The 7,186-nt window shown below is 35.8% G+C and overlaps 1 long non-coding RNA gene across 1 annotated transcript; it reads left to right on the top strand.

Annotated features, from left to right (window-relative positions):
- Positions 1-6,270: 6,270 nt before the first annotated feature.
- LOC308699401 lies at positions 6,271-6,954 on the top strand. The gene is made up of 2 exons (XR_014031184.1): positions 6,271-6,389; positions 6,636-6,954. It is a non-coding gene; the product is annotated as an uncharacterized lncRNA (long non-coding RNA).
- Positions 6,955-7,186: the final 232 nt, after the last annotated feature.

The following is a 7,186-nucleotide window of genomic DNA, read 5'->3' as shown; positions in this document are numbered from 1 at the left end:
GCTTAATGCTAAATCCTGAAGTAACCCTTTAATCACCTGTGAAGTGAATGTTTGTTTGAATGAGTGCTGCATCGTGGGGAAACATCTATCTATCTATCTATCTATCTATCTATCTATCTATCTATCTATCTATCTATCTATCTATCTATCTATCTATCTATCTGTCTGTCTGTCTGTCTGTCCGTTTGTCTGTCTGTCTGTCTGTCTGTCTGTCCGTCTGTCTGTCTGTCTGTCTGTCTGTCTGTCTGTCTGTCTGTCTGTCTGTCTATCTAGATAGACAGACAAACGGATAGATAGATAGATAGATAGATAGATAGATAGATAGATAGATAGATAGATAGATAGATAGATAGATAGATAGATAGATAGATAGATAGATAGATAGATAGATAGATAGATAGATAGACAGACAAACGGATAGATAGATAGACAGACAGACAGACAGACAGATAGACAGACAGACAGATAGATAGACAGATAGATAGATAGACAGACAGACAGACAGACAGACAGACAAACTGATAGATAGATAGATAGATAGATAGATAGATAGATAGATAGATAGATAGATAGATAGATAGATAGACAGACAGACAAACGGATAGATAGATAGACAGACAGACAGACAGACAGACAGACAGACAGACAGATAGACAGACAGACAGATAGATAGATAGACAGATAGATAGATAGACAGACAGACAGACAGACAGACAAACGGATAGATAGATAGATAGATAGATAGATAGACAGACAGACAGACAGACAGACAGACAGACAGACAGACAGACGTACAGACAGACAGACAGACAGACAAACGGACAGACAGACAGACAGACAGACAGATAGATAGATAGACAGACAGACAGACAGACAGACAGACAGACAGACAGACAGACAGACAAACGGATAGATAGACAGACAGACAGACAGACAGACAGAGAGATAGATAGATAGATAGATAGATAGATAGATAGATAGATAGATAGATAGATAGATAGATAGATAGATAGATAGATAGATAGATAGATAGATAGATAGATAGATAGATAGATAGATAGATAGATAGATAGATAGATAGATAGTCCATTTTATCATGAAATTCAAACAATAAATGGCGTTTCTTAAATGTGACGTGACACATTGCTGTAGTGGCAGTGGGGAGCACGAGTCTTTTCTTCCACTTTAATACAAGTTATATCTCAAAAACATGTTATGATATTCATGCATATGAGAAAGATACAGTACAACTTACTGAAATCCGTATCATGTCTCAAGTAATCACTACATTTTTAAACCGTGGAAAGCTGTAAATGAAACAGCTTGTGAATAATATTATAGTGTACCAAATGAGAGGGTTCCTTGTATAGTTTTCGACATTATTTGGGAGAGATTTTTTTCCTTAAGAAAAATCTAACTATCTGTATCTGTATCTGTATCGGCATATCATTCTGAATAATCAGCTATCAGTTTAGTATCAGTGCATCAATCTGTCTATGCAACAACAAACCACGAAAAGTACCTACAGTAGATTATTCATTTTCCTTTATGCACTGGCATGGTGTATGAATACATTTTATTCTAGCAGAAATCTCTTACGTTTCTAATCTTGATCAACTGCATAGATTGACACTTTTAATTGAGGTTAGGAACATGGAGATCTCAGCACCTCTTGCATTCAGGCAGCTTTAGGATTCCTGACCATGAGAGAACACCCTTAATGAAGAACACAGCCTCTGAGACAACTGTTATCTACCTTTTCAAATGTTTTGTCTTGATCAACACTTGGTTCTGAATGCTCCTGTTTTGTACACAGCACGGTGTTTGTGTATAATGCTCATGAAATGTATCTACTGCTAAGGCATTTATAAAGGCTTTGGCAGTCTGTGCAAGTAATGACAGGTCGCAAATTTGTTAAAAATGTGCTAGCCGGCTGAGCCTTTTTATTTGAGAAAAAGCATAAAAAACAGCGGTGGTGTTAAAACAGCTTGTTGAGAGAGGGAGAAAAGGAGGGAGAAAGAGAAAGGATGTGTATGCATGTAAAACAGGAAATAAGCTTCAAGTGTCTATAGCCTTTACACATTTTTCATGTGGGCGGAGCAGGGGGTGTGGCTTGGTGATGGATAGCAAAGGAGAAAAGAACAGTTTGAATGCAAAAAAGGTAGCAAGCAGCAAAGGCCAGGAGTTTTTCACTCTATATCAGAGGTTGAAATTGATTCTGTGAGGTGGAATGAGAGTTCACAATGCAAGACAATCATATGTTAATCCTGTTTGGCGGCATTCACTCTCGGTGGTAAGGGAGGAAAGCTCAGACATGCACTGAATTTTTTTTAAACAATTAACATTGTCTTTTACAGAGACAATGTTACAGGATGGTTTGAGAAACATGACTTTAAAATATATAACATTTAAAATAATAAAATTTCATGTGTCTTGTTTGGGCTTCTCGGAACGTCCTCTTTTCACTCAATTTTTATTTATTTTTTGTAAATTACAAGGTGACATACCTTTGACTTCTAAAATAAATACAGTATTTTAAAGTAAAAGTACATGCACTGTATTATTCTGTTAAATCTAGCCTAATTCTCGTAAGATTCTCATCTAATTCACTCACTATGTAAGTAAGGTAATTTGTAACTTACTGTAATCAATGTTTTGCTGATAATTGCAAATGAAACATATGAACAAATGTTTTATTAACTAAGCTTGGGAGGAGCACTTTCAGATAATCTAACCAATCAGCGCGAGAGGAGGCATGTATAGAAAGCCGAATCCTCACTCTCGAGTATTCCTATCCCAGCCAGGGGTGAGGGGAGTACTCTGGGTTCGAGTATCCGAGCTCAGAGCCGTCTCGCCAGACAGCACGCTAAATATGCATATTCTATACCTTATCTGATTATATGTGCGAACTAGTGAAAAGGATTATTTGAGAAAAAGGTGAATAATGTGTTCACACTAATGAAACGCAGATTCTAAGCAGATTCTACACACAGGTTTGTTCACAACATCAGTGATGTTTTAAAGGGTTAGTTATGTCATTAATGACTCACCCTCATGTTGTTCCAAGCCCGTAAGACCTCCGTTCATCTTCAGAACACAGTTTAAGATATTTTAGATTTAGTCCGAGAGCTTTCTGTTCCTCCATTGAAAGTCAATGGACGGCATACTGTTCATGTCCAGAAAGGCAGTACAGACATCATCAAAGTAGTCCATGTGACATCAGTGGCTCAATCTTAAGTTTATCAAGCGACGAGAATACTTTTTGTGCGCAAAAAGTAAACAAAAATAACGACTTTATTCCACTATTCATTTCCTTTTCTCTGGGCCTCGAACTATTTCACGTAATGTTTTTGCGCAGCGCGTCTTTTTTGTACGTCACACGTAGGCTCACTATTGGCTGACGCTGGTCATGTGTGAACTCACTCGAGGCCCAGAGAGAAGGAAATGAATAGTGGAATAAAGTCGTTATTTTTGTTTACTTTTTGCTCACAAAAAGTATTCTCGTCGCTTTATAAACTTAAGATTGAGCCACTGATGTCACATGGACTACTTTGATGATGGCTGTATTGCCTTTCTGGACATGGACAGTATGCCGTCCATTGACTTTCAATGGAGAAACAGAAAGCTCTCGGACTAAATCTAAAATATCTTAAACTGTGTTCCGAAGATGAACGGAGGTCTTACGGGCTTGGAACGACATGAGGGTGAACTACATTTTTGGGTGAACTAACCCTTTAAATTACGTTGAAGCCCCAACGCTTTTCAAATGCATGATGGCATCAGTGAAATACAACAGTCGTTTAAAAACTCACCCACACACTAATTATAAACATTATGCAAACTGATGCTGGGTTGCCTTCTGTGTTCTTCATGAGTTGGACCCTCAATTCTGAGTCTAAAAGCTGCTATTACAAACAGCATCAGAACATGTTTTATACCAGTGCAAGATCAGACCAATAAACAACATGATTAAAGGGATAGTTCACCCAAAAATGATATTTAACCAATGATTTACTCACCCTCAAGCCGTTCGAGATGCATATGTCAATCTTTTTTCAGACAAACACATTTTCAGTTATTTTAGAAAATGTCTTAGATCTTTCAGTGGTTATAATGTGAAGTAATGGGGTCCACTCCTTCAAGTCCCAAAATGTGCATGCATCCTTCACAAAAGTAATCCATCCCCTCAGAAGGACTTCGTTTATCCCCCTGGAGCCGGATGGATTACTTTTGTGAAGGATGCATGCACAGACCCCATTACTTCACATTATAACCACTGAAAGACCTAAGACATTTTCTAAAATAGCTGAAAATGTGTTTGTCTGAAAAAAGATTGACATATGCATCTCGAACGGCTTGAGGGTGAGTAAATCATGGGTTAAATATCATTTTTGGGCGAACTATCCCTTTAAGAGAGAGAAAAAATGTTCACAACAATTTACAAGTATAGGCTACTCAACTCACAGTGTATAGAGATGGATTATGGATTAAATATATGTAGTGTATGTCTGCCAATGTCAGAATTGATGATGTCTGTGCTGACTACAGATCAGTATACCATAATATTCTTAAGACTTGGTATAGATCAAAACCAATGATTGACGTTTCTTGATATCACTTCTTGCTTTTGAATCTTCTATTGCTCTCTCCTGCTGGTGGTCATAAATATGGTGGCTGTGATGAAAAGGTCACATGACTGAAATCTACTGAAAGATTGAATATACTGAGAGATTACACAAGCCATCTCGTGTGCCGAGACCAAATTATTCATAGTCCTAGGCTGTCTAAACCGGATACATTTGAAAACAGCATTTTTCATTTCAAAACGTTCCCCTTCCATACTGGCGTTTCCCAAAGATGCTCATCCACAAAGTTTGAAAAAGTTTAAACCACCTCACTGCGCGTAAAACATAATAAAAGCTCACAAGAGCAGACATAATAAAGTTATCATGCTATTCTTCTGGCATCACATGCATCACATGACTAAACATGCGTCATCATTTTCAAATACCTCCATTTTCACAGTCTATACTACAACGTGAAAATACTGTTTTCAAAGTTATCCACAAGGGAAAGCTCCATCTTCATTGACAAAAAAGGCCATCTCAGTGTGGGCAAAAGGCCAAAAAGAAAAGGGCGAGAGAAAAAATATGCATTTTCAAAAGAAAACGGATAGTGTGGACAATGCCCTCGATGATACCAGCCTTGTGATTCTCAGAGACCGAACATCTTCTGAATTCATAGATTGAAAGTAACACAGGCTTCTGGTACTGGGAGATTAAACCTGCATTTTGACATTCATAGATTTCACCAGTTATCTGATAGGCCTACTAAGAGACTAAAGAAGCCCTCAGGTCATTTAGATATTATTCTAAATTAATTAATTCCGTGTATCTTTCTGATAGTCAGGAATAGAGAAACAGACAACAGAACAGACTAAGCCAATAGAACAAGGAGGGTTTAGAGAGGATCACATGTAGTATCAGACTGAAACCATTTCTGACTGTGTTCTTTTCTACTGAGGCATAAAGCTGCTTTAACAATTAGTCTATAATATTAATAATGTTACTTTTATTAATTTACACTATGATTTTAATAGAAAGATAACTGTTTTCTATTTTAACATATTTTAAAATGTAATTTATTTCTGTGAGGCAAAGCTGAATTTTCAGCTTCATTACTCCAGTCTTCAGTGCCACATGATCCTTCAGAAATCATTCTAATATGCTGATTTGATGCTCAAGAAACATTTCTTGTTATTATCAATACTAAAAAATGGATGTGCTGCTAAATATTTCTGTGGAAGCCATGATACTTTTTTTCTGAATTCTTTGATGAATAGAATGTTCAAAACAGAACAACATTTACACTGTAAAAAATTATTCTGTGGCTTAGTAAATATTACAGAAATTTTTAACTTTATTAACTTAATAAAATCTCTGTATATCGTTTACTTGATTGTTTGAGTTAAACATACCAAAATAATTGAGTAAAAATCCAACAGTTAATTTTATCTAAAATTTACAGATATATTTAAGTTTTTTTCAATAAAATTATTTAGTATTTGACTAACCAATTATTTCTTTATAATATACTTAATATATATGTGAAATTTCTATCAAAATATTTGAGAATATTGAATTAAACTGATCTGTTTCAAGAAACAAAAAAAATACTTAATTCAAATCAATATTATTAATATATTAAACACGCTCTTAAAATTGAGTAAGTTTACTCAATTAAAACAATGCCCCCCCCCCCTCCCCCACCCTCTGACGTGACGAAAACTCGACGGTTGGAGTGAGCGTGGCTGTTTGAACTCTCCAGTCAAGAACAACAGCTCTCTTCTCAGCGTCGCAGATTTGGTGCATTTTCACTGTGAAATTCAGGTTGGTGTATGTTTTATTTTATCTATAAAATCATTACTGTGCTTTAAATCATATTTAATGCAAAACAACATAGCCTACAGAGGCGTAATTCGACACCTAAACGAGACGAGAGCCGCGTTTGTCTTTTTGCGTGATTGAAACGCTTTGCATAAACACATGACTGACTTTCATAATGATAATGAATATAATTATTATCATTTGGATGATAAAATGTCCTCAGAACTATCACTTTTTGTTTATTGGCAGGTTATGTCAGTCGCTCGCAGTATATTTCGGCTGTGCCTCAGACAGTGACTGTGAGTGAAATGCAAGACGGCGGTATGAAGTTCAAAGTTCACCCGCAGAGCACGAGTCTGTCTCCGGCACGAGGACCAGCGCAGATTCGGTGGATATTGGATAACAGAGTGGTTGATTACACTTGAATTTGGCTACCTGAATGTTTAAATATTTCATTTTTACTTGTTAAATAAGTTTAAATGCAGGCAATATTGTATACATGAAAAAACAGTCTAAAATGTGCTGTATTGCTGTACTCATTGAAAATAAAGGCCAATGTAATGTATAATGGTGGTTGTCTGGAGTACTATTTTTACAAAGGTTTAGAGAAAATAAAAAAGTTAATATTACTCATTAATAAAAACAGTTAATATTACTCATAAATATTGTTTTTTTAATGTTTAAATGTTAAATTATTTCTACTCAATTTTATTTGTTAATGTACCAGATGCAGTTACTCAGATTTACTTAATTTTTTTACTTGCATTTACTCAATTCATACAGTATATTTCATTGATTTC

The sequence above is a fragment of the Scardinius erythrophthalmus genome, assembly GCF_964197995.2.
Source record: "Scardinius erythrophthalmus genome assembly, chromosome: 12".
In the NCBI taxonomy this organism is placed as follows: Eukaryota; Metazoa; Chordata; class Actinopteri; order Cypriniformes; family Leuciscidae; genus Scardinius; species Scardinius erythrophthalmus.
Note: the sequence above shows the minus strand (reverse complement) of the source record. Positions and strands in the feature narration are given on the sequence as shown.